Raw genomic sequence first — 27,265 nt, 5'->3', positions numbered from 1 at the left:
ACCTTCGTGACTGAATGACGATGTTTTCAGTACACTTTTGGGTTGAAGAATGTGCCATCAATATTTTCGTGCATAGTCATTACAACATTCAAAGACTTCATTCATAAATTTTTGGAGGTATACTTTAATGATTGGGAAGTGTTTGGATTGGTCAAGCACCATGTGCTGAGTCTGCGCTTGATGCTAGATTCATGTAGGAGCTACCAGATCGCGCTCAATCTGAAGAAGTGTCTATTTTGTGTCCCTTTTGGGATTCTTCTGGGTCATGTGGTATGCATACAAGGATTGATGGTAGGCCCTATGAAGATCATAGTGATAATCAACTTGGAGGCACTAAGGAATGTGAAACGGCTGTGCACAACTCTAGGGCATACCAGATACTATAGGAAGTTCATCAAGAGCTATGCCCAGATCACCATGCCTATGGAGAAATTGTTGAAAAGTGATGCTACGTCCTGTTGGAATAATGAATGTCAGAAGAGCTTGGATGTGCTCAAAGAGAAAATGGTCACCGAGCTGATCCTAGTCTTCCTGGAATAGAAGAAGAAATTTCATGTGCACGTGGATGCATCATGTATTGTGCTGGGGGTGGTGTTGACACAGGTTGGTGAGGGAGAACTGGATCACCCTATAGCGTTTGCAAGTAAGAAGCTGTCTAAAGAAGAGAAAAATTATTCCATGACAGAGCACGAAGGATTAGCTATGGTGTACGAACTCCAAAAGTTTAGGCAATATTTGTTGGGCGGACACTTTAAGATGTATATGGATCATTCCACGTTGAAGTACCTAGTCAATGAGACTGTGTTGGGGGGGGGATATGTAGGTGGCTATTTTTTTTCTAGGAGTATGACTTTAAAGTTATTGTGAAGCCACGATGACTGAACACGAGACCTGATCATTTGTTGTGCATTGAAAGTGGAGACGAACCTACTAATCTGGAGGAAGGCCTGCTTGACACACAGCTCTTTATGGTGCACGTCACAGACAGTCACTTTGAATATATTATCCACTTCTTGATGACAGGATCAGCTCGGGAGGGTTATACAAGTCAATAGAAGAAGGAACTGGTAGTACGCGCGACAGAATTTTCTATCATTGCAGGGAACTTGTAAAAATTGGGGTCAGATGAAATATTACGACGTTATGTGCTCGAATTTGAACAAAGCAGCATCCTCACTTAGGCTAATGGAGGAGCTGGGGGATGAAATTATGCAGGGAAAGCAATAGCGCAGAAGATTATACGTGCTGCGTTGTCGTGGCCAACCAATCATAAGGATTCAAAAGCATATTGTAGGGCATGTGATGCATGTCAAAGGAATGGCTGGCTGTCACAAAGGGATGAGCTACCTCTGATGTTGCAGGTGACCTTACAACCATTCGAGAAATGAGAAATTGACTTTGTGGGTCCAATCAACCTCAAGGAAAGAGGACGGGTTCGCAGTACATCATCGCCGCAACTAAGTACTTGACCAGGTGGGCGGAGGTGCAATCTGTGAAGGACTGTATAGGCGCAACAACATAAAAGTTTACTTTTGAATATGTGTTAAGAAGATTTGGTTGTCCAAAGATCTTGATGAGTGATCGTGGTACACACTTTATTAATGAAAAAATCAATGCGTTGACGAATAATTTCAAGTGTATCATAAAAAAAGTACGCCTTACCATCCATAGGCTAATGGGAGAGTGGAAGAATTCAATAAGATACTGGAGAGCGCATTGAAGAAGCTCTGCAATGCTCAGATAAATGACTGGGATGTGTGTGTACCCATGGTGTTATGGGCCTATGGAACGACTTGCAAGAAGCTAATTGGGAAAATGCCTTTCAAACTCGTATATCGCGTAGAAGCTGTGATGCCAATGGAATACATTGTACCTAGTCTATGCATAGCGACACTCACAGAAATGGTGGATCATGGAGCCCTGGAAGAGAGGCTCACACAACTAGCAGAGCTTAAGGAGGACCGCTTTCTAGCTAGATTTCATCAACAGGTCCAAAAGGAGCGCAAAAAGACATGACATGATCGGCACATCAAACTGTGCACCTTCAAGGTAAATGATCTGGTCTTGTTATATGACAGTAAATTTGATAAATTTATAGGGAAATTTAGGATGCACTAGCTAGGGCCATATGTCATCAAGGAGATTACCGATGGTGGACGAGTTCGGCTGGTTAAATTGAATGGAGAACCCTTCCCAGGGAAGGTGAATGGAAACTGATTGAAGCCATACATCGGTGATCCAGTTAGGTGACTATATTAGGGAAGCACGGTCTTAGCACTCTAGGCAGCTGAAAGTTAGCGCGGGACTATAAACTACACTACCTGGGTCGGAGAGCTACACGATTGGGGAATTACGCAGAACAAAGATATGTCACAGATCCTGCAAAAGTGCATAGGAAGCTGCGTCACCAAAGGAAAACACATGCAAGATAGCTGGAAAGTGACCATTAATGTCATTGTTCATGATTTGACAATGAAAAAATGGCCAAAGGAAGCAGGGGGGGGCAGCATTTTAGTCGAAATTTATGGACCAGATCTTTGAAAATTTGTCGCTAATCTAATATTAATGAACCGATTTTGGGGGGAATGACAGGATTTGAAGTTGAAAGTGCCTATAAATCATAGGTGGCTACACAGCGAAAAACACTTAGAATTTTAAGAATTAAGTTGTTGAGGTCTCAGGCGCACATGAACTGTGAAACATTTGACGTTTCGCTAGCAAGTTTAGTATTTGAGACATGTCCACAGGTGACACAATAGTTTTTGCATAGCATCATGTTGACATCCACAGAAGCTATGAGCGTTGAAGTAGTGAAAGTCGAAGGAGTTGTTCCAGAGGTAGCTATGGCAACAGAGGGAGCTGTCTCGGAAGTTGTGCCTGCGGAGGTACCGGTAGAAGTACTTAAATCCCCTAGCACACCCTAGCCAAGGACAACACTGACCCAAGAGGGGCCAAAACCGAAGAAGGACAAGAAGAAAATGCAGCCGCCGGTGCGTGCATCACCTAGGAAGAAACCCTAGTCAGGAAAACTCACCATGCAAGAAAAGGCCAAATAATTGACCTAGAGCCCGAAGAAGAGGTTGAAGAAATCCCCATGGATGATGAGGATATTGTAGTGGAAATAGAGGCCATTGAAATTGAGGGGTTGGACCCCATATCTAAGCTGTCTGAATACATTCCTTCACACGGGGGTAAGATGAAGGTGCCCAAAGATATTGATGAGAGTAAGGTCACCCTACACACACCCCTCTTGCTAGACCAAATTTTCTTTGAGGGAACATGCTTGGGGCGTGTCCACCTTTTGAAGTTGGAGGACTGGGACTTGGAAGACATAGAGCGCTTCCCTCATTTAGCAATAGATCAAATTATGCACCAGGTCTTCCACAAAAATACTAGAGTGATTGCGTTGGAGTCGAGGAAGGGGCTGAAAGGTGTGGACAAGGGAGGCCTGCTAAACCTTCTATTGGTGCCGCTTTATAACCGTGCACCTATCACGCTGGTAGTGATCAAGCAACTGATGTTCTTGGTGCATGGCGGGTGTCTATGGATGGAGGAGCTGATACCCATCGTAGACATGTTGATCCATAGGATCACGTGGCTTCCATACATAGGAAAGAATCCGACCATGGCATTTGGAGGGAAGTCTGATGAACATGCGCTTGTCATGGCGATGAAGGAAAAATTCAAGCTTGTAAAGAAGCCACATGGCTATGCCATTTCAAGTATCTGTGACCCTACGGTCAAAGTGGTGATGCAAATCTTGGCAGGGAAGGTCATGCGGAAGTGTTGCGCAGATGAAGTGCCAACACCACTGATAGATTTGGCGGCCTAGTGCACAAAGGGAGTTCAATTTAACTGGGTGTGCTACCTCTAGAGTGAGTTCTTCATGAACATCCGTGAGGCACAAGATCATAGTAATACTTTCCACTATGCATGGCTATTGCTGTCCATAGTGCTGGTTACATGGGAGCTACCTGAAGATAGGTAGTTTCCACCGGTCGCGTCAGACATACTAGAAGTAGCGAAGTTCACTTTGCTGTGGGCGATGAAGGATCCTTAGTGGATAAAGGATATTAAGATCTTCAGGATCTTGATGGAAATGAGCATACATATGGACATCAACCGCAAGCCGTGGCTGACGCCTACAAATTTTGAGAAGCTCCAAGAATATGTGGAATTCAAGGTTGACTTCCACTATGTCTCAACCCGGGTGTGGAAGGACCTTGAGAAGAAATGGCATGACCTGCCATACTTGGCCATAGATGATGCAAATGCAGCAGTCCTCGACTGTTGGCTGACAGATTGGCGCAATGCCATGGAATCACCAACAGGATCTAGCAAGACTGCCACACAATGAAAGAAGGAAGAAGCCAAGCTGAAGATGGAACAATTGCCTGTGAAGAGGAGAAAGGAGGATGATGCCAAGGCCAAGGAAGATCATGCTACTGTGAAACAATTAGGTGGATAGGCAGGAGAAGAGGAGTGTGGCTTTGATCGGAGTTAGAAGTCACCTTCCCTAGGGACCGAGGAAGAAGATGATCAGACAAAGTAGGGAGGAGCAGACCTGGAGATGACACTATTCCACACCAAGCGCACCAAAGATCCAGAGAAAGTAGGGCTGTGGAAGAAGTCTAAGGCTAGCAAGATATCTCTGGACCCGATCACCCTAACAAAGGGAGACTTAAATGATATAGGTGATATGGTGTGGGATTCCACAGTGGAACTGCTACAACAGTTCGAGTAGCAACAACAACATGCATTAGGTGCTATACAGAAGGGTATCTGCGAGCTGTAGATCCATGCATCACATATATAGACCAACGCGACGTCAACTACATTGGCTCCTGGCACCTAAGAAGCTGTAGGGATGCTAAACAGAAGGGATCCTTGAGAAATAGTGTTGTCGGATGGAACACTCACAACAGAGACTGAAGCTGATAGACCCATTGTCAGCGCACACAAGAGAGTTGGACTCAACCTATTCGTGCTTCCCAATGAGGCACTTTACCTTTTGCAGGATGACATGATCATGGAACTTCAGGCCCATGAACAATGTGTGTTATAGGTAATCAGTGAATAGAAGGTCAACAACGCCCATCTCACCATGTAGAGAGACTCCACCCTTAACCTTGTCATAGAAGTTATATAAAAGAATCAATGCATTACCACAGTTATGGCTGAGGTGTGTAGGACTATCCTGGAGCTAGACATTCCTGAGGCTGAGATGATAGATGTCAGGGTTCATAAGCTTGATGATGGGGTGTGTGACGCCCAAACTGAATTGGAAAAGGTTCAGCTAGAGCTGAACCTCAAAATTGCAGAGTTGCAGTTGAAGGTCCAACCTTCAACTTCGCTAGAGATCGGAGAGCAGCATGAGACCACTGTGAAAGATGTGGTAGCAGCAGTCAAGAGCGTAGTGAAGGAATGTACCATGATCTTCGAGTAGTCGCTCGAGGTAGTCACATGCCTGCAAGAAGATCCTACAGTACAATGGTTGGAAACAAAATCACGAGAACTACAACAACGCTATGAACGAAGTCAAAATGACAGCACGCACTATCACCATCACGTAGAGGTTAGCTAAGATGTAGGAGGCCAAGGCATTGAAAGAGCAGGTAGATGCAGATCAGCACAAGGAAGCCATTCTGAAGTCTCACTTGAAGCCTTGGTTGGATGAGGCTTACTTGATCACGACCACTATGGAAGACAAGCTAGCTAGTATGCACGGGACTCAACAGAAGATTAAGTTAGACATTGCAGGGCCAGCAATAGAGCAGTTGGTCGAGGAGATGAACTAGGCAACAACACAGTGCACCACCGAGGTAGTAGTTTTTCAAGTCGAGCTGGGAGGCCTTCGCGACAAGATCGCTATGCCAGCTAAGTGACTCGAGGGTGAGTCACCATGTTTGTGTTGGGGGCCTGTTGGGAATGGGTCCCCTAGGGGTCGATTTTGGGGTTAAAAACCCAAGTTTTGGGGAAGAAGGGCTGAAGTTTGTATAAATAAATGTAAATTCTCCACATTTTGTGGTTGTATAATGAGAAGATATCTAAATTCAAAAAAGTTTTTCCGTCCTTAAGTCTAGATAGGTGGTGTCAGTTTTGGAGATCCTCCCTTGGTCCGCAGACCATGGGATTGTATAAAAAGGAGGTCTTAGAGGAGTCTAAAGGGGTAAGAAAGAAAAGTAGAAGTACTTAATGAGTCTAAAAAGAGCTAAGAGCAAGAGTCTTAGCGTAGGAAGAGGCTCTGCAGTTGAGTGCGCAGAGGCCTAGGGTAGAAGTAAACAACTGAGTGTGTGGACCCCTGTAGCTATGTGCACAAGGCAGATAGAATCTGTATTGAGAATCCAAATCATCAACAAAGAGAAGTATTCTTGAATTACTGTGTACATTTCATCTGTGTGTGCATTATTTTACTTCTGCTATTAATGTTGCAATTATGCTATGTTGAATACTGGGGTTATAAATTAATCCTATATTGATGCGTGAATCTATGTATTTCACTTTGTCATATGAAAGCAAGTAAGAATATATATGTTTACACGAAGATAACTATAATGCATGTTAAATTTAGCCAATACTTAAGCTAATCTGGGTAGACACAGAAGTAAGCATAATTACAGAGGCGTGTAAGCACCTGATCTATCTATTTAGGGTCCACAAGGGTGATCAAAGACTTTTGCGGAGGATCCAAGGACGAATAAGAGAAGTACATTGATAAGCCCTAAAGGGCTTATCAATATGCATGAAGGCAGAGTGAAGGTCTACAAACCGACATCACAACCATCTCAGGGTGTGGACACTTGGTTCCTGCATCTCACCAAACTGCTTTGGGTGAGAATTTAGACCATGCTCTGCAGATTGATGTAGAAAGGGCCCATAGTGTAGGGATTTGCTTGGCTGCTTAACACTAAACCTGGGTTAGGGCCCATCAAGCCAACATTGCGCAATCCTGCCAGCTAACCCTCCCAGTAGGATTTTCACAAATTTTCCTAGCAACAGGCTGTTCATCCTGGGATTTGCGAAAATCTAGGAAACAGTTAATTTCTCTGCCCAAAAATTATGCAAATCTCGTAGGCAGCCAACCCAGCTCCTAGCCTAAAATGCGCATTTTTCTCCAGTAGTCGAGCAGTCTCTTGCATGTGTAACTGAGTTGACTGGTTCCCTCTGGGATGGAGAAAAATAGACTTTCATGTATGGGCTGCTTCTCCCAAGGTAGCATGTAAAGGCATCCATTGTTTCATGGATCTATGTTTAGCAGTTGGAGTTTACATGTAAGGAGCAATTCTGAAACCTCCCACCAAGCGTCGCTTCCCCTAGACTCATGGCATGTGCGTCACAATCTCGATGTTATCAAAATTCATCAACTAGATGCTGCAGAACTCATTCCTCACATCAACCTTGCAGCTTTGACATCCCCCATCACATCTAGGAGCAGTCAACACATTCAACTTAGCTGTTTTTGTGTAAGTCTGCTTCCCATGCCTTGTGCTGCATTTCTGTTGCTTTTTGTGTTTTTGCTTGTAGGAGTATTGGTTTCTTGATTTCTTTGAACGCTTGCTGTCGTTTACATATATACTAGTTTGTCCTAGCTCTGTTTCAATTTTCGTTGCTATCTCACTATTGTCACATGCATGAAACTGTTTTGCACGAACATTCGACTAACTGGCGAAGTGGCTCACCCACATGCATGTTGATCTATTTGCTGAATCTTTCATTCATGTTTTGCATGCCTTGTCAATCACTTCTGCTATCACTTAGTGTCTCCATGCATTCACTGACTTACTTGATTTCAGTCACTCATTGACGAGTCAGGCCAACCTTGGATAGGGCTCTGCCTTCACCAAGGCTACATTGTGCAATCTGGGAAAGGAAGGCTCACCTTCCTCTCCAGATTTATGAATTCCTACCTGACAGTGGCCTTCAAGACTGTTTTGTGCATTTGTGGAGCACAGTGGCCACTTGGCCCAATTGCGTAGATGTTTCCCTAGGCTAGCAGTCCTTCCTAGTTGGAATTGAGAATTGTGCAATACCAACAGTTGGTAGCCAGACTAGACTATGCATTTCATAGTTCCAGTAGTCAGCCAGTCTCCCAGCAGCCTAGACTGTGCCTTAAGCAGTCTTGGTAGTCGGTCTCTTGACCTTCTGGCTGAAATAATGCAACCTTCATGATCATTCACCCAGGTATGTCGCAAGTCAGTTCTCATGTTCATTTTTTTTTTGACTGACAGATTGCATGCTATGAGTGTTGCCATGTGTCCAGGTATGGCAAGTGTTCATCTGCCTCTTAGCAGTATAGGTACAATGGTTTCTAGGAGAGCAGAGATAAGGACACTATTCAAAGCATGCTTGGGGATGCAGTCGATCAAGTGTCTATGAGTTTTCCTAATCATGAAGACATCAAGATATTCGTAGACAAGGACATCAAGTGACAACATCAAAGCAAGCAACATCATGTACAACAACTAAAGACAACATACCAAATGCAACGAGTGCAAGAGGAGGGTTGTTGACAACATAGAGGTGGAACAAGGTTGCAAGATCAAGTAGGTCCATTGATGATGAAAGAAAATTTGGAGACTCCAGCTATGGAGTGACCACGCAACATGAAGATCGCACAAAGGCAAAATATGTAACAAAGGAGTTGCATGTGCTAAAGAAACAACTCAGGAAGAACATGAAACTGAACAGATAGACGAATGAGTTGCAGCAGGATCAGGAACAGCAGTGGGAGCAACATGCGCTCAAGGATGAGATTGCGCCCGGTGAAGTTAAAGATTCATCCCAATAGCTAACAATGAGCAGACATGGTGAGTAATGTCATTGATCACATGAAAGGGATTCAACAACATGCATGGCATTGTGCGTATGCATGTAATCCAACCCATTCAACACACTTACCAAGGCGGAGATAGGAAGCAAGTCCAACTTGAGCCGAACGAGTAGTTCAAAAAGTTGATGTGCATGACCACCAACACATACTTGAAGATTAGCATAGTCACTATGCATCAGTGCATTGCTAGTTCAACCGCACCCAAGAAGACCATGCACATGTTAGTAGACGAGTTGGATGAAAGGGCCTAACCAATGCATTGGTTGCAATGAAAGCAAGAGTTCGCTTCAGAAAGACATCACCATGAGGTGCATGCACACCATCATGGATGACCAAGCTTGGCATCAGCTCACCAGATTCACCATCAAAAGCATGTCAAAGAGTTGGTCTCACCACAGTGGATTGAGTGCCAGTGATGTCTAAGTACAAGGCTTCGTCAAGCCATGTTGTCTCACATGAGTACATGTGTATTGTAATGTTGAGTCATGTCAAGTGTAAGTAAAGTGTCAACAATTGGATGTAACTGTCATAGAGTAGGTGAAGAGTCATAAGGGTAGTTGAACTGTCACAAAGGGAAATGTCAAGGGTCACCCCACCCTTTTCTATAAATAGTCCCTCATAACTCATTGTATAGGCTTTTGGTCAGCCAATATTCTACTAAGAGTATTTGGAAGAAGGCTTGGACAATATTGTAACGTGCCTTGGCTTCTCCACTGCATGGAGCTAGTACATCTCTTTGGAGGAGTAGGCGGATTTGGCTGTAATGTTCCACTGTTGGGGCTAGGAGGTTTACATGGTGTATTATATGATTGTGACTTACACTTCTTAATAATAAGAGCCAACAAATTTTCATGCATATGTTGTTATTGTAGTTGGACTGTTCTGGTTGCCTTAACTATATATATTGTTTAACTTACATACTTGTATATGAACTGATTTGTATGCAATTATATGAATCTTGTCGTTAATGTGTTTCATATGTTTTTAATGATGTCATTGTCCCTATCGACTGTTCTACCAGACATCAAACAAACCTTTCTCATGAACCTTGCTATATCAACCATCACATTCGTCTCAGACTGATCCGTGAGTGTTGTTTGTGTTATCTTACCTTGTTGTTGTGACTGCCACATTTGAGTGGAATGCTCCACCGGAAGTTGTGCATGTCCTTTGTGTGATGTGTTCCTAGCTAAGTTCGGATTGATCCCTTTGAACTTGGAACTCACCTTCACCTTCCTCTCCCTTCGAAGTGTTGGAACCTCTCATACACATTCCTTAACTCTTTGGATAAGTCACACCCTTGCCACTAATAGAGTTATCTTACTTGCCTTTGTGCGACATCACGGTTAAGGCATTACATTATGACCCACTGTTGGGACTCCTACACCAAATGGTCTAAGGTCTAATTGGGAATTCTTACCGGGGATATCCCCTTGACATGTTGGTGGGTCCAACACCGCCAACATTTCTGGCGCTAGAAGGAGGGCCTGATGACAACCAGTGTCCTCCCATCTAGTTTTGAACTTTTGCATATCTTTCATGGAGTCTTGCATTATCCTTACCCCAAGGTGTTTTTAGAATCCTGAAAATGTCTCCATCTCGAGGAATCTTTTCAATCTCATGTCCACTCACATGTATGATGGTGAAGGCAAAGTGGTCTGGCCCGAGAAATTACATAAATTTCTTTCCATGATTTATGAGGAAGATGAGTTTACTAACGAATAGGCCGAGTTGCTGCTCGCATACACACTTCGCAAATATCCATTTCATTGGGGGCTCAGCCTACCGATTGACATCGTGCACTCATGTGAGAACTTATGTGATCTTATTGAAGACACGTTCTATAATTTTGATCCAGACTACCTTGATCGGAAACTGCTATAGCAATGGAGGGCTCCAGTGATACTAAGGATCATGTTCTCACATCTGTTAACCCTTCACACCCTCCCAACATCACTCCACTCAATTTTCGCGTAGATTTGGTTGTGTTTCCTTCAAGTTCCCATATGCATTCTTTTCTTTGACCTCCGTCTTTGCACTCAGGTGTTCCTCCGGATGATGTTGGCTTATGTTCATCCATTCCGGAGTCTTCACTTGTTGTGAATGAGGAACAACCCACTAACGAAGTTGGTGTTACACAACCAACATGCATTGTCATTCATGAAGAGTATGAGTGGGAGCTTGAACATCAACACTTGGCGAAGGATGACTCCCTTCTGTCCAAACCCCCTCTATTATTTCCTAGCTTCTTTAGTGAACCTGCCATCCATGATTTTTCATGTGTGTCTTCATCCACGGATGCACCCATTATTGATCACTCGCAGGACTCACCAGATGCTAATCCATAATTCGACAATGGAGAGGATAAGTTATTCATTGAAGATCCACTTGATCCTTCATCTGTATTTTCTAGAAACATAGAGGATGAGTTCGTTAACTTTTCATTTACCCCTCTGTTTGATTCATCTAATCATGAGGATGCCGAAGAATTCATTGATTTTTCTTATCGTGGTGGTCATGATCCATTTGCTTCTAATTTTTTATCATGACTACGAATCTATCGCAATTGATCTTTCAAAGCCATGGGTTTATGATGATCTACCGAATGATGAAGTTGAGACACCCAAGACTGTCAAGGTACCTCAGCCCGAGCTGATAATTATGTCAGACCCTCACTCTCTTGGGGTTAGTCTCACTTCTGATCATGAAAATTTTCAATTAGCCAAGGCTCCTCATCACTCATCTATATGCATTGAAGATCCATCTCACGCACATATCACACTTCCTCCAATCGAACTGCACAATCCCATTTCTCATGCATTGGACGAGTTTTAAATTGCAAGCACTCATTCGCGACCCAAGTTATCTTTGTTTCTTTCGTTTGCTTACATGTCTCAGTTAAGAGCGTGCTTTTGCTTCAAAGTTTCACGTAGTGTCACAAAACACCATGATAAGCCCATGGACTATCTTCCATGCACATGCATTCACTTATCTCCTGTGGGCACTTTTAAACATGAAGTATGGTTGTGTTCACTATTATATATTTCTTGTATGCTGGTCTGCACGACTGGGTTACTCGCGGACCAAGCCTTCACCCACATGGGTCTACCAATGTGCTGATGGCTACATTGGAAGTATCACTTCATGTGATCAGGCCCATGCACCATTAGTGTAGGGGTAGGAGTACTGTTTGCTTCAATTGTTTGCTTGCATGCTTGTTTACTTTCATGATTTTTTTTCTTGTTTGTTTTCTTTACTTGCTCTCATTTTTGCTTCTACTTTTTCTTGGCTTTGTTGTTAGTTTGTTCACTTTTTTTGTTCGTAGGTTAGTTCACTTGAAACCATGTGTCACTCATGAAACGAGCTAGGTAAAGTATAAGAGGGTTTGTACAACTATTGCTACTTGGTTATCTGTCATCTTGCCTCTGTATGATGAACTTCTTACTCTTAGGCCATGATATGTTGAGGGAAAATACGTACTCTTTGAAGTGAACCTTTGTGTAAACACAACGCTTGTGCGCTAACTAGTATCACCTTCTCTAGTCGATTGTTTTTGGGTTAACCTGTGTCAGCTCAGTCAAGTAGAGTAATGTGGGGGGAAAACCTTAAAAGACATGTCAGAGATATGTTAAACTAATTCTCTACTAGAACAACCTCGTCTGCTCTCAATAAGTCAGGATCCATCTTCTGCCTCTGAAATGAATAAGTGATATGCATAGTGAAAATGAAAAATGAAAAAAATGAGAAGTAAAAATAAATAAATAAATAAAAAATGAATAAGACGAAAGAAGAGAAAGGATTCCTATGCAGGGAGGTGATGCAAGTAACTCCGTCGGGGTATTGACCAGGCTCGTTGGCAGTGGAGCCATGCTTGTGTTCCTATGTGACTCCACCAGGGTACTGTCCAGGCTTGTTTCCAGTGGAGCAACACCAGAGATGAAACTAAGATTCTGACGACTATACTGCTTGTGCACCTATATACCTCTCAATCCCAATTGAAATTACTATGTTGCCTTGGCTTGGAATGTGTGTCAATTGACCAAGAGTCTAGCAGATGCTACTTCTTACAATCAAACTAGTATGAAGCCAAGATGAACAGAGAACTGGACAATACTTCCAGAGGTGTTAGACTTTCTTTGCACAAACAAGGTCCATTCAAAGAGTTGGAGTTCTACCAGTGTGTTACCAAATTCTGTAGCAGCTACAACCACTGTCCAAAATTTTTCCTTAGCCTATTTTGGAACCTCCCTACCAACCTTACACTGCACTTTATCTTGCTTCTTCAAGTACTCAAGCTTCAAGTGTTTTCCTCGCACAAAGGCATCTTGTCAATCATAGTTGATCCATTCTCCGCATAGGTTTCTCACCTGGACTTAGTCCAGCTAGAGGTTGATCAGTTTCCCCTTGAAAATTGTGCATTTCTGGAGGGAAACCATCCTTCCCTCTAGGAAATGTGCAATCCTCTCTGACAGCCTGCTGGGCTCCAGGATGGTGCAATCCTGCCAGCCAACCCTCCTAGCAGGATTTATGCAAATTTTCCCAGCAGTAGGTTGTTCAACCCAATATTTTTGCAAATCTAGGCAATAGCCAGCTGCTATGCCCGTAAATTGCGCAAATCTCCTGGGCAGCCAGCCCACCTCCCAGCGAGAAATGTGCATTTTTCTCCAGCACTCAAGCAATCTCTTGCATGTGCAGCTGAGTTGATTTATTCCCTCTGGGATTGAGAAAAATAAATTTGTATGCATGGGCTACTTATCCCAAGGCAACATGCAAAGGCATCCCTTGTTTCATGGATCGATGTTTAGCAGTTGGAGGTTACATGCAAGGAGAAATTCTGAAACCTCCCACCAAGTGTCGCTTCCCCTAGATTTGTGGCATGCACATAACAACCTCGATGTTATCAAAACTCATCAACTAGATGCTGTCAAGCTCATTCATCACATCAACCTTGCATATCAGACATCCCACATCACATCTAGGAGCATTCGACACATTCAGCTCAACTATATTGAGGTAAGCCCACCTCCCATGCCTTTTGCTACATTTCTATCACTTTTTGTGTTTTCTCTTGTAGGAGTATTGTTTTCTTGATTTCTTTGAATTATTGCTATCGTTTACATATATAATAGATTTTCCTAGCTCTATTTTAGTTTTCGTTGCTATCTCACTATTGTCGCATGCATGAAATTGTTTTGCACGGACGTTCGCCTAGCCAGTGAACTACCTCACCCACATGCATGTTGATATATTTTCTCAATCCTTCATTCATGTTTTTCATGCACTATCAATCACTTCTAATATCACTTAGTGTCGCCATGCATTCACTGACTTACTTGCTTTCAGTCGCCCGCCAGCGAGTCGTGCCAACCTTGGCATGAGCTCTACCTTCACCAAGGCTGCATTGCGCAATCTGGGAAAGGAAGGATCACCTTCCTCTCCAGATTTGTGCATTCCTACCTAGCATTGGCCTCTAGGACTATTTTGTGCATTTCTGGAGGACATTGGCTACTTGGCCCAAGAAATTGTGCAGATCTGTCCCTAGGCCAGCAGTCCTTCCCAGCTGGAATTAGGCATTGTGAAATCCCAATAATCAACATCTAGAATGGACTATGCATTGCATAGTTCCAGTAGTCAACTAGCCTCCCAACAGCCTAGGCTGTGCCTTGAGTAGTCTTGGCAGTCAGTCTCCTGACCAAAACTGCGCAACCTTGATGATCATTCACCCAGGTATGTTGCAAGTCAGTTTTCATGTTCATTTTGTTTTTCGACTGGTAGATTGTTTGCTATGAGTGTTACCATGTATCTAGGTATCGCAGATGTTCATCTTCCTCTCAACAGTATAGGTACAATGGTTTCTAGGTGAGTAGAGATGAGGACACCGTTCATAGCATGCTTGCCTACTCACGAAGACATCAAGCTGTTCGTAAACAAGGACATCAAGCGGAAGCATCACAGTGAGCAACATCATGAACAACAATATACCAAGTGAAATGAATGCAAGAGGAGGGTTCTTTACAACACGGAGGTGGAACAAGGTTCCAAGATCAAGAAGGTCCACTGATGATGAAAGCAACTTTGGAGACTCTAGCTATGGAGTGACGATGCGACATGAAGAATACGTGAAGGAAGAACATGTAACAAAGAAGGAGTTGCATGTACTGAAGAAGAAACTCGAGAAGAACATGAAACTGCACAGACAAACGAATGAGTTGCAATAGGATTAGTAATTGCAGTGGGTGCAATGTGCGCTCATGGATGAAACTGTGCCTGGACAAGTTAAAGATTCATCCCTCCATCTAACATGGAGAAAACATGGTGAGCAGTGTGGTTGATCGCATGAAATGGATTCAACAACATTCATGCCATTGTGTGTACGCATGCAATCCAACCCATTCAACACACTCACCAAGGTGGATACAAGAAGTAAGTCCAACTGGAGCCAAACAGGTACTTCGGCAAGTTGATGCGCATGACCACCAGCACACACTTGAAGATCAGCACAGACACTATGCATCAGTGTGATCCTTGCTCAACCACACCCAAGAATACCATGCACATGTTATAGACGAGTTGGATGAAGGGGTCGAACCGATGCACTGGTTGCAACAAAAGCCAGAGTTTGCTTCAACAAGACGTCACCATGAGGTGCATGCACACCATCATGGATGACCAAGCTTGGCATCAGCTCACCAGCTTCACCATCACAAGCATGTCAAAGAGTTGGTCTCACCATAGTGGATCGAGTGTCAGTGATGTCTTACAATGCTTGCTCAAGCAATGTTGTCTCACATGAGTACATGTGCATTGTAATGTCGAGTCACGTCAAGTGTAAGTCAAGTTTCAATAGTTGGATGTAACAGTCATATAGTAGGTGAAGAGTCATGAGGGTAGTTGAACTGTCACAAAGGGGAATGTCAAGGGCACCCCACCCTTAGCTTTAAATAGTCCCTCATAACTCATTGTATAGGCTTTTGGTTAGCCAAGATTCTACTAAGACTATTTTGAAGAAGGCTTGTACAGTATTATCACGCGCCTTGGCTTCTCCACTGCACGGAGCTAGTACATCTCTTTTGAGGAGCAGGTGGATGTGGTTGTAATGTTCCACTATTGGGGCTAGCAAGTTTACATGGTGTATTGTATGATTGTGACTTACACTTCTTAATAATAAGAGCCAACACATTTTCATGCATATGTTGTTATTGTAGTTGGACTGTTCTAGTTTCCTTAGTGATATATGTTGTTTAACTTACATAATTTTATATGAATTGATTTGTATGAAGTTATATGAATCATGTTGTTAATGTGTTGCATATTTTGTTAATTTTGTCGATTGCTCTACCGGACATCAGAAAGACCTTTTTCATGAACCTTGCTATATCAACCATCACACCTGTCTCAGACTGATCTGTGAGTGATGTTCATGTTATCTTACCTTGTTGTTGTGACTGCCGCATCCAAGTGTACTACTCCACCTAAAGTTGTGCATGACCTTTGTGTGGTGTGTTCCTAATCGAGTTTGGACTGATCTCTTTCAACTTGGAACTCACCTTCACCTTCCTCTCCCTTCAAAGTGTTAGAACCTCTCATACACATTCCTTAACTCTTTGCACCAGTCATACCCTTGCTACTGACAGAGTTATATTACTTGCCTCTATGCAACATCACAATCAAGGCATTACCTTATGACCCACTGCTGGGACTCCTACACCAAATGGTCTGAGGTATAATTGGGACTTCTTATAGAGGAGATTTCCTTGATATGTCGGTGGGTCCAACACTATCAACATGTACCTTGAGAGCCATTGTCATTATTGGCAGTTTCTCTCATACCTGTTAAAAGTCCACATCATTGGCTGGTAATTAGGTGGTTTTCTAGCATGTTTGACTTCAACACTTTTATTCGCATGTTATAATTCGTACATTTATTGGGTCGGGATGAAGCAAAAGACCATGAGTCTTGTCTATTATGACTCAGGTTGCGTGGAGTTATATTTCATGATTGTACACATGTTTCTACTATACGGATGGTTGTGACCATATCGTGAGACTTTATATTTATAATGTTCCTTGTTATCTAGATGGTTGTGCTTATACCATGGATCTTTGCATATAGTCTTCATCATCTGGATGACTGCGTACATGTTGTGGATTCATGTCTTGATCTTAGATATGTATATGTATATGTGTCCTTGATTTTCACATCTCTTGATGGTGCATGTCCTCGTCCTTGCCAAAAGATCGTAAAGCATCTCAGCTATCACTCCTCATTCTTCTTTCATGCTTTAGGGGGCATTTGTTACACAATATTTTTTCATGCCTCCTGAACTTCAGTGTGACATACCCTAAAGTTCCCAAAATATGATCATTATATACTATACTCATCCATGTATATAGCTCAGATCCTTCCTTTAACTTTGCTTGGAAACTATTCAGAGCTTTCCCTGAAGAAATGGCTCTTAAAACCATAAAATGAGGGTCATCACCCTTATAAAGCTCAAAACTGTGATGATCGCCTGTTGCACCATGTTAAGCCAGCGATGGCATCAATTTTTTCCCTTTCATACCTACGATGGTCCCAAAAAGGAGTTTTTCCTAAAGAGGATGAGAAGCTTCGTGATCTAGAAGCTTCCATAGCAGCGAGTTGGAGGTTGTTTCGCATAGATGAGGTTGAATCCTCTTAATTTAACCTCTTTGTCTCATCCCTATGAGCTACCTCCTTGAGATGTGTGCCTAATTCTATCTTTGGAGGAGTCCTAACTCCCTCTCCTAGCCTATAAATTCCTCAGCTCTCGTTCCCAAATGGTTAATCTATGTCCATTTGCACCCCTATGTTGATCTTGTGCTTAGAGGCTATTCATTAGAATTGGAGAGGGAGTGTTTGGAGAGTTTCTTGGGTTGGACTTGGATTACCACTCAAGGAGAGCCTTTCAACATCAAGGTTATGGTTATAAGATTCCCTTTATTCTTTAAATAATATACAACTGCTGGTTAATCTTTCCAAAATATATATGTTCATGTATGTACTGGCTTAGAATTCCTTGATTAGCTAAATAGGTTATTATTGGATTTCCTATTGGTTTTGGCATGCTTTTTTGTCTCTTGATCACTTGTACAGGTACATAAGCGCTAAAAGAAGCAGGAACAAGTCCATGACACAAGCGGTTCAAGAATCTCAGGAAAGGAAATCAGAATAGCATAAGAGCGGGGTAGGTCATTGTTAGCTTGTGTTATATTCTTTCCATGACTAGCCCACATAGTTAACTAGGGGGTTAGAAGGGGGACAGAGCCCCCCCTTCATTGCGTCGATTGCATAATGGGGGAGTCACAGGGCGTTTGAGGGGTGCAGGTAACCCCACTCTATGGGGTCGAGGGCAGCGTCCTGGAAAATTTCGGTTCTGGACCCTATGTTAAGTTCGGCGAACCTACCTATGGTTTTGTGCATGATTTTTGCACATGGTTTTCGGTGCATGGTATTGGATGCTTAGGTATGTATAAATATGTATTGTAACATTGAAAGGAACATAATGAAAATCAAGTTGGTAGTCCCGGTTTTGGGATCCAGGCGAAAATCTTTGTGTATATGTGTTTTATGTGTTATGCTCTCACATTGTTTATTTTCTGTGTTTTAGAATTCGTATGCAGGTAATTTCTGTATGGGGTTAAAACCTACATTTTGGTATTAGAGGTATTTTGGCTTCAAGGGGATGCCTTTGTTGCTGAAGGGTTTCGCTCGGGCCTGTGGTAGACCCTGTTTAGTGGGAGATCTACAGGATTGATTCTGGTGGTGAAAGAGGATGGCGAGCAGTGGGAAGATAGAGATCGAGAAATTTAACAATCAGAGTTTTGAGTTATGGAAACTCAAGATGGTGGATCTATTGGTGGATAAAGATTAGTGGGTTGTGGTAGATCCAGGTACTAAACCAATGGGAGTGTCTGATGAAGAATGGAAGAAGTTGGATCGGAAGGGTAAGAGCACAATATGATTGTGTGTCTCAGATTCACTATTTCTGAATGTATCAGGGGAAGCTACGGCGAAGGCTTTGTGGGACAAGTTAGGGACTTTGTACCAATCTAAGTCTTTGGTGAATAAACCGTTCCTATGGAAAAATTTGTATAACCTGAGGATGAAAGATGGAGACTCGGTGACAGAACATTTGAATGTATTTAATACTGCGGTAAGTCTGTTATTATCTGTTGATATTAAAATTTCAAATAAAGATAAGTGCATTAGTATGTTGTGTTCTCTACCAGATTCGTGCGATAGTTTGGTTATTTCAATAGGTAGCTATGTAACTACCTTGCAGTTTGATGAAATAGTCTCATCCTTGCTGATGGAGGAGATGAGATGGAAAAATATGGAGAGCCAGAATGGTGATGCCTTGTCTATACGAGGACGGTCCCAGAATAGAAACAAAAATAAGTCATCGAGTGGGAGATCTAATTCTAGAGGGAGATCTAAATCTCTAGGAAAACCTGTAAAGGTGGTGTGCTGGAAATGTGGAAAGGAATGGCACTACAAAAGGGACTGTAAATCTAAAGCTCCTGACAAAGGAAAGGGATTTGATGATGCTCCTTCTACAGAGGCGAAAACCACCTCAGATGAAGGTGGGGATGTGTACTTAGCTTCTTCATGTACACATGTAGATCATGAGGCATGGTTGATTGACTCAGGTGCATCCTTTCACTTCACTCCCCATAGAGAGTGGTTCTGTGAGTATGAGAAATATGATGGTGGTGATGTCTTCTTGGGGGATGATAGGAAGGCTAGAATCATTGGTCGTGGAAAAGTAAAGTTGAAGTTGCAAGGTGGAAGGCTTAGAACACTTTCGGGTTTTCTACATATTCATGCATTGGCCAAAAATCGGATTTCTGTAAGCAAGCTGGATGATGCAGGTGTAAAAACAGTGTTCGAGAATGATACTTGCAAGATGGTGTGGGGAGCACTGGTATTAATGTGGGGAGTTCGGATTGGAACTATGTACAAGTTGCAAGGTAGAACTATTGTTGATGGGTACAATAGTTCTATGGTTCCTGAAAGTGGGGCAGAAAATCTAGTGGTCTTTGGAGAGAAGACCATGCTATGGCATCAAAGGCTTGGACATATTGGAGAGAAGGGCCTTCGAATAATTCATGGTAAAGGTATGGTAGAAGGTATGAGTAATAGCTCTCTGGATTTTGATTTGTGTGAAAATTGTGTATATGGGAAGTAGAGACGAGTGAGTTTCCCCTATGGTGGTAAGAGGGTGAAATACATATTAGAGCTTGTGCACAGTGATGTGTTTGGACCTGTGAAGGTTCCATCACTGGGTAAGTCTGTGTACTATGTATCATTTATAGATGACTTCTCAAGGAATATATGGATATATTTCCTTAAGAATAAATCTGAAGTCTTTGACAGGTTTAAATAATTTAAGGCTTTGGTGGAAAACTAGATAGAGAAGAAGATAAAGGTGCTGAGGACAAATAAGGATGGAGAGTTTTGTAGTAAGGAATTTGAAGAATTCTGTAAGAAGTGTGGTATAGCACGACAGAAGGCTACTCCATATACACCTCAGCAAAATGGAGTTGTAGAAAGAATGAACAAGATGTTGATGAAAATGGATAGAATCATGCTCAGTGGTGCCGGATTAGGATAATAATTTTGGGAAAAGGCGGTGGAGACAACATGTTACCTGGTCAATAGATCACCTTCATCAGCATTGGAGGATAAGACTCCACAAGAGATATGGACTTGTAAGAAACCCTCTCTTTCACATCTGAGGGTATTTGGATGTGATGCATATGTACATGTTCAAAAGGAGAAACGAACCAAGTTGGATAGTAAATCTAAAAAGTGCATCTTTATTGGGTATAAGGATGGTGTAAAGGGTTATAAGCTTTGGAACCCAGTAACAAGGAAGGTAGTGTACAACAGAGATGTGGTGTTCAAAAAGGTGAAAGATGTTATTAAATATGAAGTCCAACCAAAGGAACCTGAGAAGATAGAGTTTGAGCTAAAGGAGGAAGAATCAGACTCTACAATAGAGGAGGAAATAGAAGATGAAGAGCCACAAACTCCGGGTGTGATAAGATCAATTCAGGAAAGAAGGAAGCCAGAAAGGTATAGTCCATCTACTTTCTATTCAAATTTTGCTTTATCTATTACTGATGATGATCCCAAAACTTTGAAGGAAGCAGTAGATTGAAAGGATGGAAAACTCTGGAAAGAGGCCATGGTTGATGAAATGGCATCTTTGCACAAAAATGAGGCTTGGGATCTGGTGGAGTTGCCGTCTGGAAGGAAACCCATTGGCAGCAAATGGGTGTTCAAGAAGAAGACAAATGTAGAAGGAAAGGTGGAGAAATAAAAAGCTCGGTTGGTAGCAAAAGGATATTCCCAGGTGTCAGGAATTGATTTTGGTGATATTTTTTCTCTTGTTGCCAAGGTAACTTCTATTAGATTACTTTTATCTGTTGTTGCTGCATTTGATTTTGAGGTAGAACAGATGGATGTGAAGATAACATTTCTTCATAGGGATCTGGAAGAGGAGATCTACATGAAGAAACCTGAAGGCTTTGTAGTGAAGGGTAAGAAAGAATTGGTATGCAAGTTAAAGAAGTCTCTGTATGGGTTAAAACAATGACCAAGGATGTGGTATCAGAAATTTGATACATTTATACAGGGACTTGGCTTCACCAGAAGCAAAGCAGATCACTGTGTATATTTTAAATTAATTGGTGACCATGTTATTTATCTAGTCTTGTATGTGGATGATATGTTGTTGGTTGGAAATGGCAAAGAAATTATCCAAGAATTGAAGACCCAATTGTCCTCCAAATTCAACATGAAATATCTTGGTGCTGAAAACTATATTTTGGGCATGGAAATTAAAAGAGATCTGGCAAAGAGGAACCTATGGATAAATCAGAGGAAGTATGTCGAGACAATATTGCAAAGGTTTAATATTAAGGATAGTAAAATGGTGAAGGTTCCCATTCCTGTAGGTGTAAAATTATCTGCTGAACTGTGTCCCAAGACACAAGAAGAGGAAGTGGATATGTCCTGTGTTCCATATGAAAGTGTAGTCGGTAGCCTGATGTATGTGATGGTCTGTACTAAAACAGACATTGCACATGCAGTGGGAGTATTGAGCGGGCTTATGTCAAAACCAGGGAAGGAGCATTGGACAGTAATGAAGTGGGTTTTTAGGTATTTGCATGGCACTAGTGATTATGGTTTGTGCTACCAAGGAAGGCCAGGATTGGATAGAGTTTTGGATATCCATGGCTTTGTTGATGCAGACTAGGCTGGAGATCTGGATCAGAGAAGATCTAGAAGTGGGTATGTGTTTAACCTATTTGGAGGTGTAGTCAGTTGGATGAGTAAGAAACAATATGTAGTGGCACTACCAAGTAAAAAGGCAGAATACATGGCATTCACTCATGCAAGCAAGGAAGCAGTTTGGTTGCAAAGATTGTGTTCAAGTATGGGGTTATTACAGGGCGCTATAAGGATAGAATGTGACAACTAAAGTGCAATTTTCTTGGCAAAGAACCCTGCTTAACATTCAAAGACAAAGCACATTGATGTTCAGTATGACTCAGTGAGGGATATGATAGAAGACAAAAAGGTGTTGTTGGTAAAGGTGGACACTTTGAAGAATACTGCAGATGCATTGAAAGAATGTGCGAGCTCTGAAAAGTTCTCTTGGTGTAGAAAAGCAATGGGCATTGCAGGGTTGGATAAATGACTAAGCTCTCTTGTGGCCCCCTATGGAAAGAAAACAACAAGTGGGAGAATGTTGGGTTGTGTTATATTCTTTCCATGACTAGCCCACATAGTTAACCGAGGGGTTAGAAGGGGGACAAAGCCCCCCTTCATTGCACCGATTGTGTAGCGGGGGGATTCATAGGGGGTTTAAGGGGTGCAGGTAACCCCACTCTATGGGGTCTGGGGCAACATCCCATAAATTTTTTTTTTTGGACCTTATGTTAGGTTGGGTGGACCTACCTATGGTTTTGTGCATGATTTTCGCACATGGTTTTGGATGTGATGGTCTTCGGTCCATGGTTTTGGACGCGATGGTTTTCTGTCCATGGTATTGGATGCTTCGACATGTATAAATATGTATTGTAACATTGAAAGGAACATAATGAAAAATCAAGCTGGTAGTCCCGGTTTTGGGATCCAAGGGAAAATCTCTGTGTATGTGTTTTATGTGTTATTCTCTCGCATTGTTTATTTTCTATGTTTTAGAATTCATATGTAGGTAATTTCTCTATGGGGTTAAAACCTACAGTCATATCTCTCATTCTACTTTTCAATTATAATCATGGAATATGTCTAGTAGATTGTCACTTAAGTTGCTGGACCCACTCATTGGGCTAGAGGGATCAGCTCTTTCAGTAGAGGATTAACCTTGTCAACAAGTCTTACCCGAGGCAGTATTGGGGGATGATAGAACCATGTTTCTGCATCTGAAGGACTATGTGATGTGTTTCTATTAAACGTAGGGCTTTATCCCAACCTTCGTGAACCATACTCTTAAAACCCAGAAATTACAACAACTGACAGTTAACAAATCTAAACCCTTCGCCGATTGCGCTAAACATTCATAACATCATATAAATAAGTAGATCTACTTCTTCGCGCATCTATTAAGTAATTTCCATATTATTTTCATTTAATAGATCAATAATATAGTAAATTCATAGATAAACAATAACACACATATACATAGATAATGCTTCAAAACCATCCTTTATTATGCTTATATCTTCAATTACAGAATCTTCCAACCCTACGCACTCAGCTATAGACTTACCAAGGTCTCTGCACACACAACTACAGGAACCTTCCCATTTTCGCATGTACATAATAGGTAAAACAAACCCAAAACTTGCCCTTCTATGCTCTTTGTTTTATTTACTGACTTCTATAACTCTTCTATGACTCCTTTTAATATATTTCTTCATTACAATACCATGGTCCACAAACCATGGGTGGGTCACAAAAAAACTTGAGTCTTTAACAAACTAAGGTGATTTGACCTTCCTAAATCCCCTTTGACTCCTATCAACCTACGCTACTCACGCTTCACTCCTCAAAATGCAGAGACTTTACAATATTAACAAAAATTTTACAAAATTTAACCCCATGGGACCTTGTCCCAACAACCCTCCTACACAAAGTCGTGACTCATCCCACGTCACTTTGCTACTGTTTCCAAAATCTTTGGTTTCAAATTGTTGGACTCTGCCTTCAATGTGTGAAGATTTGTCGTTCCCCGTGCATCAACCCAATGAACTTCTTCAACCATTTTCTCTATGATTGGACCTTCGAATGTAAGGCCCATGGTTCTTTGTGTCTGCTGCATAGCCTTCAAGTTTTCCTACACTGTCTGTGTCAACTGGATTGCCTCATCAGCCCAGGGTTGCGTCCTTAAGTATATCATGGATTCCTTGTGATGTAGCTCATCAATTTGGGTCACAATGAACTTTCCTTCCAGCAGTCTGGTGAACCTTTGTACGGGTGATAAGGTCTATGCTATTACCCTGGTCTCATCAAACTTCACCTATTTTTCTCAGATGTCTGCTTCAATTTTCTACAAGTGTGGGCCCTCTTGCAACTAGGTCCACATAACCATGGCTTTTTCAAACAATTAGCTGCAATCTTTGACTGTCGCTTCTAGAGTAGTCATATCCTCTTTAATAGTAGCCTCGCCCTACTCTCTGACTTCCATAGAGTGGTTGGTCATAGCTTAAGTTGAAGCTTGGATATTTGCAGCTGCAGCTCAAAGAGGACCTTGTCAATTTCCTCGTTTCGCTCTTTCACCATAGTAGCTAACTTCTTGATTTTCTCTACACATGCTGCTTCTATTGCAATTTTGAGCTTGGGAAGCTCACTACAGACCTATGCTATCATTGCTTCCAGTTGCTGACTATGCGCAATTACCTCTTCTCGTTCTTTGAGCGCCTACACCTTTTCCTCGAACATTTTCTAGTCATTGGTCTTGACTTCACTGATAACCAGTAATACCTGTTATTCCTGGACCCTGAGATCATCTGATACTCCTTAATGTAGCTCATGAAATGACTGAATGGGGAGTGTCGCAAGGTTAAGGCTCAAATAGGCATGCCATATCCTCTGAAGTCTCAACATGCAAAGATCCCTCTCGTAACTATACTGTGTGGAGGTTTGTGGTGATGTTTGTTGTCAAGGTTTTCACGCTTGCTTGCTTCAAGCTCGCTTGTCCTACACTCGCTTGAATTACCCCTCTCCAGACCTCTAATTCCCTTAGGCCCTACGGTACTTTGTCCAATTCCTGATGGTACTGGTCCTGGATGTGTTCCCAAATAGTTTCTATGGTGTTGGGGACCACATCACCAATCTCATCAAGGTCCTCCCTTGTGAGGCCCAGTGGCATCGCACTTGCAGACTTGTCAAACTTCTACTTCTTGCAAGGTTCCGTGGAACCTTGCTTCTGTCTCTTCTTGAGTATGAAGGGGGAATCCAAGTATTTGCCCCCTTTCTCTTCATCCTGAGTCTCAACCTCCACATCAATGCACTCCATTTCAGGTTCGTCGTGGTCAATAGTGGCTTGTGACGTGGTTGCAACTTTGTCCTTGGGCACTTTCGTCTCTTTTGCTGAGATCTTTTCTTTTAGTGCTTCCTTCTCCTTTGTAGAGGCCTCTTTCTATTGCATGGACATTTCTTTCTTTGTGACCTTTTCTTTCACAGAAGCCTTCTATGCTTCATTTTTCTTATCTCTCTTTGCTATTATCGCAGTTGCACCTTCTGTAGCCTTACTTTTTCCTGCGTCTACATCAGATTGGGTGAGCCATTCACATGACCATTTGCTGATGACCCCCATAATATCATCTTCTGTGGTCAAGTATTGCAACTTATGCCATGTACCCCTGGCATCTTTCTTTGTGTGGATAAACAGATTATGAAAATTTTCCTTCAAGTTTGCAATGTTATCATATTGCGCATGTAAGCTTGGTGATAAACATGACCATTTGTTGATCACCATCCACAACTCAGACTTGAATAGGACCAAAAATATTTGTGTTTCTATGACACGTTCAGGATCCTTCATCGTCCACAACGAGGTGAATTTCACAGCCTCGTATAATTCTAGATCATGTTGAGGGAACTAGCTTTCCTCAGGCATCCTCCATGCCACTAGCACGATCAATAGAAGTAGCCACACATAGTGGAATGCCTTGACACTGTATTGAGCTTCACAAAAATCCTCCAAGAAATCATGGCATATATACTGAGCCCAATAATATTGGATTACTTTTCCACACTATGCAGCCAAAAATACTATTTGCACTGACACATCATCGACGCGACACCTCCTCACGATTTTTCCGACCAATATTTGTGCAACAAACTACACAATTCCATCCGATATGGAGCTAATCGCATAGCCACATGACTTCTTCAGAAACCCAAAGTCGTTCTTAATTTGGTGTGCCAACTTCTTCTCCTGCGATTTCCTCATAAAAGCATCTATGGAGTTCACACCCTGATACAGCGACAAGGTTATTTGGTGGATCAAAATATCAGTGATTGGAATGTTCACTCCCAACAAAGGGAACCCATCATGAACTAGCGTTAATAATTGACACACACAGACAGTGTTAATGGTACTGCAACTAAAATGTGACACCCACAACATATTAAGCAACCATGCATGCTCAATCCAGGCTACCCACTTCATTGGCTCAAGTCTTGTAACATCTGACTCCTGATAGTAAACTTTCTTTAGATATTTGCTCAATTACAACTGTGGGAACTTCATGTGATCACCTAGGTCCCAGTCCTCAATCTTTAAAAATGGTATTTGGGCCAACAAATTTCATAGAAAAGGTACATTCTCCAAAAGAAATGGTGTGGAGACCTGGAACTTCACTGAATCGGGGTCCTTAGTCAATTTGGTGGTGGTTTCTCTAGGGGCTCCATAAGGTGGTAGCTCAGTAATCGACACTACTTCATCTGCATCAATCTCTTCAATCCCCATAGTTAACTCTTCCTCATCTAAGTTCAAGGGTTATGTTGGCTACTTTCTATTATCCATCTGACCCTTATGTTTGATCTCCATTGGATTCTTGCGAAAGGTGATTACTGCATCGGCACTTGCTAGGGCTTATTTTTCTTCTTTTCTCTTGCCACTGAGGTAATGGGTTTAGGCCTTAGCAAACTAGGCACTATGGTAGGTACGGGTTGGGTTGCAGTCATTCTCTCCTTGGATATTTCATGCTACCACTCAGGTAAATTATCCTCCCACCCAAATCCTTAATGCGAAAACTTCTCTCGTGTCTCTTTTCAATCCCCTCTAGATATGCAACAATTGTCTTGGTGCAAACTAAAGCGCAAAAGCTTAAGGAAATTTACCAGGAAGAAAAGTGTTCGAATGTGGAGTGGGATGCTATATTTATAGCCCA

The 27,265-nt window shown here is 42.1% G+C and overlaps 1 pseudogene; it reads left to right on the top strand.

Moving 5' to 3' along the window:
* Window positions 1-3,625: 3,625 nt before the first annotated feature.
* Window positions 3,626-27,265, top strand: part of LOC149141640 (ABC transporter I family member 17 pseudogene) — an 84,356-nt pseudogene continuing 60,716 nt past the window's right edge.

The sequence above is a fragment of the Pinus tabuliformis genome, chromosome X, assembly GCF_031772625.1.
Source record: "Pinus tabuliformis cultivar Carrire ecotype Pingquan chromosome X, CPIR1, whole genome shotgun sequence".
NCBI lineage: Eukaryota > Viridiplantae > Streptophyta > Pinopsida > Pinales > Pinaceae > Pinus > Pinus tabuliformis.
The sequence above is the reverse complement of the archived record's forward strand: the minus strand, read 5'-3'. Positions and strand labels throughout refer to the sequence as shown.